The sequence below is a fragment of the Rattus rattus genome, chromosome 15, assembly GCF_011064425.1.
Source record: "Rattus rattus isolate New Zealand chromosome 15, Rrattus_CSIRO_v1, whole genome shotgun sequence".
NCBI lineage: Eukaryota > Metazoa > Chordata > Mammalia > Rodentia > Muridae > Rattus > Rattus rattus.
In genome coordinates this window covers 79,124,334-79,137,510 of record NC_046168.1, presented here as the reverse complement: position 1 = coordinate 79,137,510, position 13,177 = coordinate 79,124,334, and the positions used below count along the sequence as shown (strand labels likewise).

Here is a 13,177-nt window from a genome sequence, read left to right as displayed (position 1 = left end):
TCCATGCACTGGAGATTAAAGCGGAGAAACAGGTGGAATATTGTGTTTGGGGGCGGGGGCTGTTTTATACAGAAAACCCTCCCCCCGCGTCCCTAGATAAGGATCAGTAGTCTAACAAGTAAATGCTGGGGGCATTTTCTTCCAAAAAGAGTAAGTTGTGTTCCTACATGAAGAACTGTGGCAAGCTCATTTGCCTCTGCTTCCTGGGTGCTCAGAACTTTGGTTCCCAGAGAAAGCTCTGGTCCCATCCACTTTCCATTCTACTTCTGCTTCCTTTGCCCCTTGTTTTGAAGTTTACTGAGCAGTTGCTAGGGAGCCAGCCCTGTCCCTTCTGTTGCCAGGTTGCCAGGATATATCCAGGCAACGGAAGCTGGGGTTCCTCTTACGTGCCAGCCATACCTACTAACTCCATGTCCCACAGGAGAAATGTGAATCTCAGAGTTCCCAGGTCCTGCGCCATCCTCCGTGGATCCTCACAGTGGGCTGGAACGCCATAGTAAAGGCCAAGCATCGAGAAGAGGACACATCCAAGGTACGTCTGTGACAGTGTGTTCCCTCTCGTCTCACAGCTCCTCATTCTGAAGCTTTACTTTCAGTCATCACTTACTACCTTGAATTCCTCCACACCCTCCTCACCTGTGGGCAGTAATTATGTCTCTGTGAGAGGAAAGACGTTTAAATAGAATTTAGTCCTAATGATTGTGACGGTATTTTCCAAATGAATATTTACTTCCTTGGATAGTGTCAACAACGAGGATTGAACTGTTACTTAAATGCTATAATGACTAAAAAGAGAATCGAATTTCACTGAAAGACACAACCTAAAGAATTTTCTTCCACATGAATGAAGTTTGTTTTAACCTTACTACTATATTAAATTTATTAGCCAGTTTATCCACAAAAGAAACGGGGAAAAAGGCTCTAGTTACTCAGTTGAATTAAAGGTTTTAAAAAAGTCAACTGAGTGAAATACAACCAAACTTAAGCTCTACATTTCAAATTCCTAAAATCAAATAATTTAATAGACGATAGCCACATAGAAATCCTCTCAATCAAGGCAGGGGCATTTGCGTCACCCCGGAAATTGTTCTTCTGACTTCCGGTCTGCCTTCTCGGCACTGTGCTGGCTTCGGTCACCAGAGTTGCCCCGAGTGAACTCCGTATGACTCTAGTCATGCAACATGTGCTTCTGTTTCTGACTCCTATGGACGCGGAGAAGTTTCTAGGCTGTTCTGTGCCGCTCTGTGTGTCGCTGCTCAGTCTTTGATGGGTGAGCATAACTCTACGATTGTTCCACATTTGTTTAGCAATTCATTCGTTAGTATTTGGTTTCTTTCCAGTTTGGTCCTGCTGTAACTGAGCAGCGGTAAACACTTCTGCACAAGTCTTGTCTCTCCACAGATTTCATTCTTTAAGTCTACCAGTGAAACTGGTAAGAGTAAGGAGAAAATGTGTCCTGGCAGAGTAATAATTTGAATTTGCCATCAACTAATGAAGTGGGGCACTTCCTCACAGGCCCCCTTTTAATTGCCTATTCACACTATGGCCCATTTAAAACTTCTTCCTTACCTTTAACGAGCCATGGGCCACCCACTGGGCACACCCCTTTTGAGTGGCCACACTGATAAAATGGACAGATGATGTCATCAAAGATGTCAGCATGACCATGCATCTTTTTGCTTGCTTCAAAATGTGGTCACCTTCACACCAGGGAAACATGATTAGTGCTCTGTGACCACAGAATAGCATTGCCTCCGCAGGTCCCTTGTCATTTACATGCAGTAATTCAGCACATACTCTTATGTATCTGACATCATGTGTTTTGAGAGGACTTATGTTGTGCCTTTGTAGGGCTGTTTGTCAACCCTTTATGTAAGAAGACACCATGATTTTTGTATTTTGCCTGCTGATGGGTAAATGTGTTTTTAATTTTCATTATTATGAGTAAGGCTCCTGTGGACGTCTATCTGTATGTTAGCTTTCGTAGATATATAATTTTATATTTTATACAACGTGTAGCCTATACATATTGCTAAGTGCCAAACAGTTCTTCAGAGTGGTTGTAACACTTCACGTTCCTACCAGGAAGATTCCGCACATCCTTATTAACACTTGGGTTGACAATCCTTTTAGCTTCAGGCATTGCAGTTTGTATGTCTACGATCTCTGTGGTTTTGTTTACATCTTTTCTATTTAAAATGTTTTTTTTAAAAAAGGTTTTGTGCATGGATGTTTTGCCTGCATGTGTCTCTGTGTACCATGCATCCAAAGAGGCCAGAAGAGGCTGTTGGATCCTGATACTAGAGTTACAAACAGTTGTCAGCCATCATGTGGGTACGAAGAATTGAACATGGATCCTCTGCAAGAGCAGCCAGTGGTCTTAACCACTGAGCCCTCTCTCCAGCTCCAGAAAAATGTTGACATTTTTTTTTCTGATGCCAAACAATCAGTAACATTCTGTATTATTTCCCAAGCTCTGTGACTACATAACTTTTGTCATCAGCCATATAGGCAAAGGTTTGTTCTCTTTAAAATTTGGGCTATCTTGTTTTATGTGCACACACGCAGACATACACAACAAATTCTTTGTAGCTATAAATCTTAAGTATATTTTCCACTCTTTTGCTTGTCTTTTAATCATCTTGGTTTTGAAGAGCAATGGTTTCTGACGCAGAAGTATCATTAATTATACATTTTATGTTTCCATTATTTTTTGGTTTGCCTATGAAACTTTTGCAAATATCCACATCACATAATATTTCCCTGTGTTTCCTTTCAAGAACCTTCTAGTTTTATCTCTTGTGATTAGCTCTGCAAGTTATTTCTGAGTGCTAAAAGTAGAGAATGGATACCGGATTTTACCCATGACTGCACCCAACCTTTCACTGCTGTGTGTTAAGAGAGGTTTCTTTTCCTCCACGGAAGCATCTTTGGCAGTTTTGTAAACAAATGAACCAAACAGTTGATTATGTACCTCTCAACTCTATTATATACATCAATTGTTTATCTTCATTAATACTATTAATTTTAATAAGCCAATTTTTATTGGGATATAAGTATGGAAACAGGTATTTGAAGCATGCATCGGGACCACTTGCCAGTGATCATAAGACTTGAGTGAGACTGGGCTCTCTTCCTTGATTGTCATCTCCATGTCCTCCCAGGCAGGAACCAAAGATATGTGATACACTTATTCACAAAACTTAATACCAGAAATTGTAATTTTAAATTACCTAATTTTATTTAATTAAGTTTCACTAACTTATTCTCTACTGTATTACATGATCTATTCTAGACAGAGGAAAAAAGAGGAGACCCTCTTGGTTCAGAATTTCCACACAGAGACATTATTTATGCTCGTACCATCTTGCCTACTTAACAGCATGTGTTTCACAGTGAAAAATAAACATACTACAGGAGCTTCAGACTAAAACTTTTAAAACCTTAGACTTTTTAGTTTTAAAAGTTTTAGACTGAGAGAGAATTAACAACACAAAATGCAAAAAATATGGCTTATCCACACAAATGCAAAAATATGAGGTATCCATTCCCAGCTTTCCCCCCCCCCATCTTTATTAACTTGGGTATTTATTTACATTTCGATTGTTATTCCCTTTCCCGGTTTCCGGGCCAACATCCCCTTAACTCCTCCACCTCCCCTTCTGTATGGGTGATGCCCTCCCCATCCTCCCACCATCACCACCCTCCCCACAACAATCACGTTCACTCAGGGTTCAGTCTTGGCAGGACCAAGGTCTTCCCCTTCCACTGGTGCTCTTACTAGGCTGTTCATTGCTACCTATGCAGTTGGAGCCCAGGGTCAGTCCACGTATAGTCTTTAGGTAGTGGCTTAGTCCTTGGAAGCTCTGGTTGCTTGGCATTGTTGTTCATATGGGGTCTCAAGTCCCTTCAAGCTCTTCCAGTCCTTTCTCTGATTCCTTCAACAGGGGTCCCGTTCTCAGTTCAATGGTTTGCTGCTGGCATTCACCTATATATTTGTCATATTCTGGCTGTGTCTCTCAGGAGAGATCTATATCAGGTTCCTGTCAGCCTGCACTTCTTTGCTTCATCCATCTTATCTAGTTTGGTGGCTGTATATGTATGGGCCACATGTGGGGAAGGCTCTGAATGGGTGTTCCTTCTGCCTCTGTTCTAAACTTTGCCTCCCTATTCCCTCCCAAGGGTATTCTTGTTCCCCTTTTAAAGAAGGAGTGAAGCATTCACATTTTGGTCATCCTTCTTGACTTTCATGAGTTCTGTGCATCTAGGGTAATTCGAATATTTGGGCTAATATCCACTTATCAATGAGTACATACCATGTGTGTTTTTCTGTGATTGGGTTAGCTCACTCAGGATGATATTTTCCAGTTCCCTCCATTTGCCTATGAACTTCATAAAGTCATTGTTTTTGATGTACCACATTTTCTGTATCCATTCCTCTGTTAAAGGGCATCTGGGTTCTTTCCAGGTTCTGGCTATTATGAATAAGGGTGCTATGAACATAGCTGAGCACGTGTCTTTCTTATATGTTGGAGCATCTTTTAGAGAGGTATAGCTGGGTCCTCAGGTAGTTCAATGTCCAATTTTCTGAGGAACCTCCAGACTGATTTTCAGAATGGTTGTAACAGTCTGCAATCCCACCAACAATGGAGGAGTGTTCCTCTTTCTCCACATCCTCACCAGCATTTGCTGTCACCTGAGTTTTTGATCTTAGCCATTCTCACAGGTGTAAGGTGAGATCTCAGGGTTGTTTTGATTTGCATTTCCCTTATGACTAAAGATGATGAACATTTCTTTAGGTGTTTCTCAGCCATTCGGCATTCCTCAGCTGTGAATTCTTTGTTTAGCTCTGAACCCCATTTTAATAGGGTTATTTGTCTCCCTGCCGTCTAACTTCGTGGGTTCTTTGTATATTTTGAATATAAGCCCTCTATCAGTTGTAGGATTGGTAAAGATCTTTTCCCAATCTGTTGGTTACCATTTTGTCCTCATAACAGTGTCCTTTGCCTTACAGAAGCTTTGCAGTTTTATGAGATCCCATTTGTCGATTTTTGATCTTAGAGCATTAGCCATTGGTGTTTTGTTCAGGAAATTTTCTCCAGTGCCCATGTGTTAGAGATGCTTCCCCACTTTTTCTTCTATTAGTTTGAGTGTATCTGGTTTGATGTGGAGGTCCTTGATCCACTTGGACTTAAGCTTTGTACAGGGTGATAAAAATGGATCGATCTGCATTCTTCTACATGCTGACCTCCAGTTCAACCAGCACCATATGCTGAAAATGCTATCTTTTTTCCATTGGTTGGTTTTGGCGCCTTTGTCAAAAATCAAGTGACCATAGGTGTGTGGGTTCATTTCTGGGTCTTCAATTCTATTCCACTGGTCTATCTATCTGTCTCTGTACCAAAACCATGCAGTTTTTAATCACTATTTCTCTGTAATACTGCTTGAGATCAGGGATAGTGATTCCCCCAGAAGTCCTTTTATTGTAGAGGATAGTTTTAGCTATCCTGGGTTTTTTGTTATTCCAGATGAATTTGCAAATTGTTCTGTCTAACTCTATGAAGAATTGGATTGGTATTTTGATGGGGATTGCATTGAATCTGTAGATCGCTTTTGGTAAAATGGCCATTTTTACTATGTTAATCGTGCATTGAGATCTTTCCATCTTCTGAGGTCTTCAATTTCTTTCTTCAGAGGTTTGAAGTTCTTATCATACAGATCTTTCATTTGCTTGGTTAAAGTCACACCGAGGTATTTTATATTATTTGGTACTATTATGAAAGGTGTCGTTTCCCTAATTTCTTTCTCGGCTTGTTTCTCTTTTGTGTAGAGGAAGGCTACTGATTTCTTTGAGTTAATTTTATACCTAGCCACTTTGCTGAAGGTATTTTTCAGGTTTAGTAGTTCTCTGGTGGAACTTTTGGGATCACTTAAATATACTATCATATCATCTGCAAATAGCGTTATCTTGACTTCTTCTTTTCCAATCTGTATCCCTTTGATCTACTTTTGTTGTCTGATTGCTCTGGCTAGAACTTCAAGAATTATATTGAATAAGTAGGGAGAGAATGGGCAGCCTTGTCTAGTCCCTGATTTTAGTGGGATTGCTTCAAGTTTCTCTCCATTTAGTTTAATGTTAGCAACTGGTTTGCTGTATATGGCTTTTACTATGTTTAGGTATGGGCCTTGAATTCCTATTCTTTCCAGGACTTTTATCATGAAGGGGTGTTGAATTTTGTCAAATGCTTTCTCAGCATTTAATGAAATGATCATGTGGTTTTGTTCTTTCAGTTTGTTTATATAATGGATCACGTTGATGGTTTTCTGTATATTACACCATTCCTGCATGCCTGGGATGAAGCCTACTTGATCATGGTGGATGATTGTTTTGATGTGCTCTTGGATTCAGTTTGCAAGCATTTTATTGAGTATTTTGCATCAATATTCATAAGGGAAATTGGTCTGAAGTTCTCTTTCTTTGTTGGGTCTTTGTGTGGTTTAGGTATAAGAGTAATTGTGGCTTCATAGAAGGAATTCAGTAGCGCTCCGTGTGTTTCAATTTTGTGGAATAGTTAGGATAGTATTGCTATGAAGTCTTCTATGAAGGTCTGATAAGAATTCTGCACTGAACCATTCTGGACCTGGGCTCTTTTTGGTTGGGAGACCTTTAATGACTGCTTCTATTTCTTTAGGAGTTATGGGGTTGTTTAAATGGTCTATCTGTTCCTGATTTAACTTCAGTACCTGGTATCTGTCTAGGAAATTGTCCATTTCCTGCAAATTTTCAAGTTTTGTTGAATATAGGCTTTTGTAGTAAGATCTGATGATTTTTTGAATTTCCTCTGATTCTGTTGTTATGTCTCCCTTTTCATTTCTGATTTTGTTAATTTGGACATACTCTCAGTGTCCTCTTGTTAGTCTGGCTAAGGGTTTATCTATCCTCTTGATTTTCTCTAAGAACCAACTTTTGGTTCTGTTGATTCTTTCTATGGTCCTTTTTGTTTCTACTTGGTTGATTTCAGCTCTGAGTTTGATTATTTCTTGCCTTCTATTCCTCCTGGGTGTATTTGCTTCTTTTTGTTCTAGAGCTTTTAGGTGTGCTGTCAATCTGCTGATATATGCTCTCTCCTGTTTCTTTCTGCAGGCACTCAGAGCTATGAGATTTCCTCTTAGCACAGCTTTCATTGTGTCCCATAAGTTTGGGTATGTTGTACCTTCATTTTCATTAAATCCTAAGACTTCTTTAATTTCTTTCTTTCTTTATTCCTTGACCATGTTATCATTGAGCATTGTTCAACTTCCATGTGTATGTGGGCGTTCTTCCCTTATTGTTATTGAAGACCAGCTTTAGCCCGTGGTGGTCTGATAGGAAGCATGGGATTATTTCTATCTTTCTGTATCTGTTGAGGCCTGTTTTATGACTGATTATATGGTCAATTTTGGAGAAAGTACCATGAGGTGGTAAGAAGAAGGTATATCCTTTTGTTTAAGGATAGAATGTTCTATAAATATCTGTTAAGTCCATTTGGGTCATGGCTTTTCTTAGTCTGTCTATGTCTCTGTTTAATTTCTGTTTCTATGATCTGTCCATTGATGAGAGTGGGGTGTTGAAATCTCCTACTATTATTGTGTGAGGTGCAATGTGTGCTTTGAGATTTAGTAAGGTTTCTTTTATGTATGTAGGTGCCCTTGTATTTGGAGCACACACATTTAGGATTGAGAGTTTATCCTTGTGGATTTTTCCTTTGATGAATATGAAGTGTCCTTCCTTATTTTTTGATGACTTTTAGTTGAAAATTGATTTTATTCAATATTAGAATGGGTACTCCAGCTTGCTTCTTCTGACCATTTGCTTGGAAAGTTGTTTTCTAGCCTTTCACTCTGAGGTAGTGTCTGTCTTTGTCTCTGAGGTGTGTTTCCTGTAGGCAGCAGAATTCAGGGTCCTCATTGTGTATCCAGTTTGTTAATCTGTGTCTTTTTATTGGGGAATTGAGTAAGTCCATTGATGTTGAGAGATATTAAGGAATAGTGATTGTTGCTTCCTGTTATATTCGTATTTGGAGGTGAGATTATGTTTGTGTGCTTTTCTTCTCTTTGTTTTGTTGCAAGAAGATTAGTTTCTTGCTTTTTCTAGGGTGTAGCTTGCATCCTTATGTTGGGCTGTACCATTTATCATCCTTTGTAGGGCCAGATTTGTAGAAAGATATTGTGTAAATTTGGTTTTGTCATGGAATATCTTGGTTTCTCCATCTATGTTAATTGAGAGTTTTGCTGGGTACAGTAACCTGGGCTGGCATTTGTGTTCTCTTAGGGTCTGTATGACATCTGTCCAGAATCTTCTGGCTTTCATAGTGTCTGGTGAGAAGTCTGGTGTGATTCTGATAGGTCTGCCTTTATATGTTACTTGACCTTTTTCCCTTACTGATTTTAAAATTCTTTCATTGATTTGTGCATTTCGTGTTTTGACTATTATGTGACAGGAGGAGTTCTTTTCTGGTCCAATCTATTTGGAGTTCTGTAGGCTTCTTGTAACTTTATGGGCATCTCTTTCTTTAAGTTAGGGAAATTTTCTTCTATGATTTTGTTGAAGATATTTACTGGTCCTTAGAGCTGGGAGTCTTCACTCTCTTCTATACCTATTATCCTTATGCTTGATCTTCATTCATTGTGTCCTGGATTTCCTGTATGTTTTGGACCAGTAGCTTTTTCTGTTTTACATTATCTTTAACAGTTGTGTCAATAATTTCTATGGAGTCTTCTGTACCTGAGATTCTCTCTTCTATCTCTATCTCTTGTATTCTGTTGGTGATGCTCATATCTAGGACTCCTTGTCTCTTGTTTTGGTTTTCTATATCCAGGGTTGTCTCCCTTTGTGCTTTCTTTATTGTTTCTATTTCCATTTTTAATTCCTTCACCTGTTTGATTGTGTTTTCCTGTAATTCTTTCAGGGATTTTTGCATTTCCTCTCTATAGGCTTCTGCTTGTTTATTTGTGTTTTCCTGCATTTCTCTAAGGGAGTTCTTTATGTCTTTTTTGAAGTCCTCCATCATCATGATCAAATGTGATTTAAAATCAAGATCTTGCTTTTATGGTGTGTTTGGATATTCAGTGTTTGCTTTGGTGGGAGAATTGGGTTCTGATGATGCCATGTAGTCTTGGTTTCTGTTGCTTGGTTTCCTGTGCTTGCCTCTTGCCATCAGGTTGTCTCTGATGTTACCTTGTTCTGCTATTTCTGACAGTGGCTAGACTGTCTTATAGGCCTGTGTGTCAGGATTTCTGTAGACCTGTTTTCCTGTTTTCTTTCAGCCAGTTATGGGAACAGAGTGGTCTGCTTTCAGGCATGTAGTCGTTCCTGTCCACTGGCTTTCAGCTGTTCCTGTGGGAGTGTGTCCTGAGTCCACCAGGCAGGTCACTTGGAGCAGAAAATTGGTCTTACCTCTGATCTCAGGCCTGAAGTTGCTCTGGGGGGCCTGTGCTTCAATTCCCCATGAAGGCGGCAACCCGAAGAGCCTGCCCCACCTTTTCTCGAGCCCCTGTGCACAGGGGTCCCAGATGGCGTTATGTGTTTTCCTCTGGAGTCAGAAATGTGGGCAGAGTGTAGTCTCTTCTGGCTTCCCAGGCGTGTCTGTCCCTCTGAAGATTTAGCTCTCCGTCCCATGGGATTTGGGTGCAGAGAACTGTTGACCAGGTCCCTTCAGATCCGGGCGGTGTCTGGACCACAGGGGACCTGCTGCTTGAGTGCCTCTATCTTCCTGTTCTGAGAGGAAGATTCTTATTCTTATTCTTATTCTCTCTCTCCCTCCCCCCTCCCATTCCCAGCTTTGAAGCCTCTGTCACACATATCCATTTTGAGCCTGAAAATGGCAACTGTAAGTTTTGTTACTTGCCCTTTCTTGTTTACTTCAGAACTTGAATCCCATATATTTGCCTCTGATAGAAATTTGAAAACAGTGAAGAGTGCACACAATTCCAGAATACATCACCTGAAGGAGCAGGGATGATTCCTACTAAGTATTAGACACAGGGGAGGTATTCTCCAGATGGCAAAAGCAATATACATGGTACAGCAGCAGGGGGAGGGAGGATGGAAAGACGTCATTTGCTAATGGTTTAAACATGGCGATAACCTGTAGATTTTATGTGCAGAGGACAAAGAAGCCAAACATTTATTTGAGAAAAGACCAAGAGGATCCTGGATACAGTCGGGCACAAGCAAAAATTGATAGTATTTTGAGTATTATTTTAAAATTCACACCGATGAAAAATTGGATGCTTCACTTTTTTTTCTTTTCAAGCATGTGCGCTATGCGCATTCAGTGCCCATAGAGGTCAGAAGAAGGCGAGATGTTCTCTGGAGCTAGAATTACAGATGGCTGTAGTCACCATGTGTGGGGGACAGGGAACAGAACCTAGGTCCTCTGGAAGAACAACAAGAGCTCTTAACTGCTGAGCCATCTCTCCACTCCAGATACTTTACTTTTAAATCAAGTCTTGCTTTTATGTTCTCATCCAAGACTACACATTTTCCTTATGTGTGCATGAGTAGGAAACAATTTAACTGCATAGGGTACATACCCTCCCATTACAAGATAAGACAAATACAATAAAAGACAAATATGTAAAAGAATAAACATGACTATTCTCCCATAAATATTTATCAAACGAGGTGGGAAGCCGGCCAAATCTGGCCTATAGTCTATAGTTTGTGTACCCTTGTCCTCATGTTTGAGTAATTCCGGTGAATTATCTTCTCCAAGTCCTACATTAATTTAGAAAGTCTATGCTTCCACTGTGGAACCAAGTCCTTTGAGAGCTTTTCAGAAGAGAAATGACTTTTGAGGAGAGTTAAGTTTGAAGTTCCTAAGTACTCATAATGCTTATGTATAAAAGGGATTATGGAGAAATAACCTCCAGCCTGGAAACCCAAACACTCACTTTCAGATTCTGCTTAAACGTGCAGTGCCCTGGCACATGCCATAGCTGTCATAAGGCCACCATTGGTGCCCCCATAGCCACCACACCTGGGGGCTGGTGGCTGTGGCAGCCTCTGGTCAGTCATTATTCTCTGAAGGACTTTTTCCCAAGGCACACTCTTTGGTTTGATACATAGTCTTTGCCTGGGGTCTTATTTATCTTGGACTAATTATAGTTACAAATCTCAGGCTAAATAGAATAGCAATCCCTTTATGAAGAGGAATTAACAAGATTTATTTGTTGAAGTATTCCTAAGACCTAAAAAATAAAGCCCGAAAAGTCTTCACTAAAAGTCCTTTTCAGTTGTCTTTTTTTCTATTTAAATAATAATCTTGAGTTCTGTTGAAAATGTAATGTAAAACAAAGCTAATTTCATTCAACATAGGCTGTGTTTTGTTAGCACCTACCGTGGGTCTGGCAATAGGCCATGTGCTGTCAGTTCAACTGTAGAGAGCAGCAAATAAGTCCCCAGTGCCTTGGAGTTCATGTCCATATGAAGGAAATGGATACCACACGTGCAAACCAAAAACCAAAACAAAAAACCACATGTTGTAAATGCAGTTCAGAAAACAAGCCGTGATGTCACTGAACAGAACTGTTGGCAGTGGCTGCAGAACACGTACGTGCGTGCATGTGGGTATGTGTACACTTGGTTGTGTGTTTGAAAGAAAATGACAGCAGTTACTAGAAGAACAATCAGGAAAAGCCTCTCTGGGTTGATAATGTTTGCAGAGAGATAGAAAAAGAGAAACCAGAAAGCCAGTCAAAGAACTAGAGGAAGGTTTTAGGCAGGAGGAAGGTCACATGAGAAGCCTCCACCCTGTCTGTCTACTGAGGAGGGAAAAAGACTTTGACTTGTCTGAGAAACTTGAGGTAAAATGACTGTAGCACTCTACAGAGGAAGGGAAAAGGGAACCAAGATAGAGACCTGGGAGAGAGTAATCCTAGATTACAGAGGACCTCAATAGTCAAGAGTTTGAGTTCTATCTCGAGGAGGGTGAGTCGTCTGTAAGCATCTAGTCTGGGTCCAGGCACTAGGTTCTGGTTGTAATTTGCAGACATAAATGTAGTTGCTAGGAAAATAAATGACTTGGGGAGTCAAGGTGAATGTGGTCCTTCTATGCCATGGCCAACACGGAGTGTGAATGGTTAGGCATCCTTCCCGGCAGTGGTATTCTGAGCACAGGCAAGGATTCAAAAAGGATAGCTGGGTTGCTGGGGTTAGATTAGGAACAGCCGGTGTGTGCTAATTCAGTATCACAAGGTATCCAACATCAGGTGGGAGAATGAGCACAGAAGTCAAGTCAGTGGAGACACACCCAAACTCATAAGCAGAAAAAGAAACGGACCACACACAGAGTGAATCTCTTCCCTATGACTTTAGCAGATGCGTCCACAGGGAAGAAAAGCTGCTAATGTTTTAAATGTGTTGCTGCTTTTCTCCATTCTTCCTGTGCTGGTCGCATTGGCCCTGAATCCCACATGCAAACTGTGGTGAGATTGGGGCTCTAGCTGGAGAGTTAGGGCAAAGGAGAACATCTTATCCCAAGCTTAAATAGTTGTCAAAAGAGCAGCTTATGATATGAACAACAACAAAGGAACAATCAATCAATCAAACAAGAGAGGCAACAATCTGGAGATAGAAGAGAAAAACAATTTGGAAAAGCCATACTTCAGGTTCCAGCCATTGCTGTCCTAATCAGTACCATGTGACCTAGTTACAATCCAGATTTGATAAGAAGCCATCCTGGATTAAATAATTGCTGGGCAAAGGTTAGAGTTATATATGGAGAGGTGTGTGTGTGTGTGTGTGTGTGTGTGTGTGTGTGTGTGTGTGTGTTTTAGCAGCTGAGGCGTTCTGTATTCAGAGAGGGGCAATTAAGAGCAGAGCACGAAATGAAATGATAATAAATATGAGTAATAAACCTCCGTCTAGCTCATTACTGGTCATATATATTCATTAAAGCATTAAATGCAATATAGTCAAAGAACATGCATACACATGTAATAAAAAGTTAATATAACATTTGACCTGGTCCATGGCATTTTTCTCTCAAAAATACTAGGTGATTGTGCAATGTTACAATCAGATAAATCTTGGACTGGATTATCTGTTTATTTCCAAGTTAGCCATCTTATATATGAAACACATGATATTGAACAAACTAAAATTAAAACCATATTTTCCTCATCAGTCAGCCGA

General features: G+C 40.3%; 1 protein-coding gene across 1 annotated transcript in view; it reads left to right on the top strand.

Annotated features, from left to right (window-relative positions):
- Positions 1-360: 360 nt before the first annotated feature.
- LOC116884626 (zinc finger protein 474-like) overlaps positions 361-13,177 on the top strand; it is a 30,731-nt gene continuing 17,914 nt past the window's right edge. The window contains exon 1 of the mRNA XM_032885765.1: positions 361-532. The gene's annotated coding sequence lies outside the window, so the exon portion shown is untranslated. The remainder of the gene's footprint in view (positions 533-13,177) is intronic.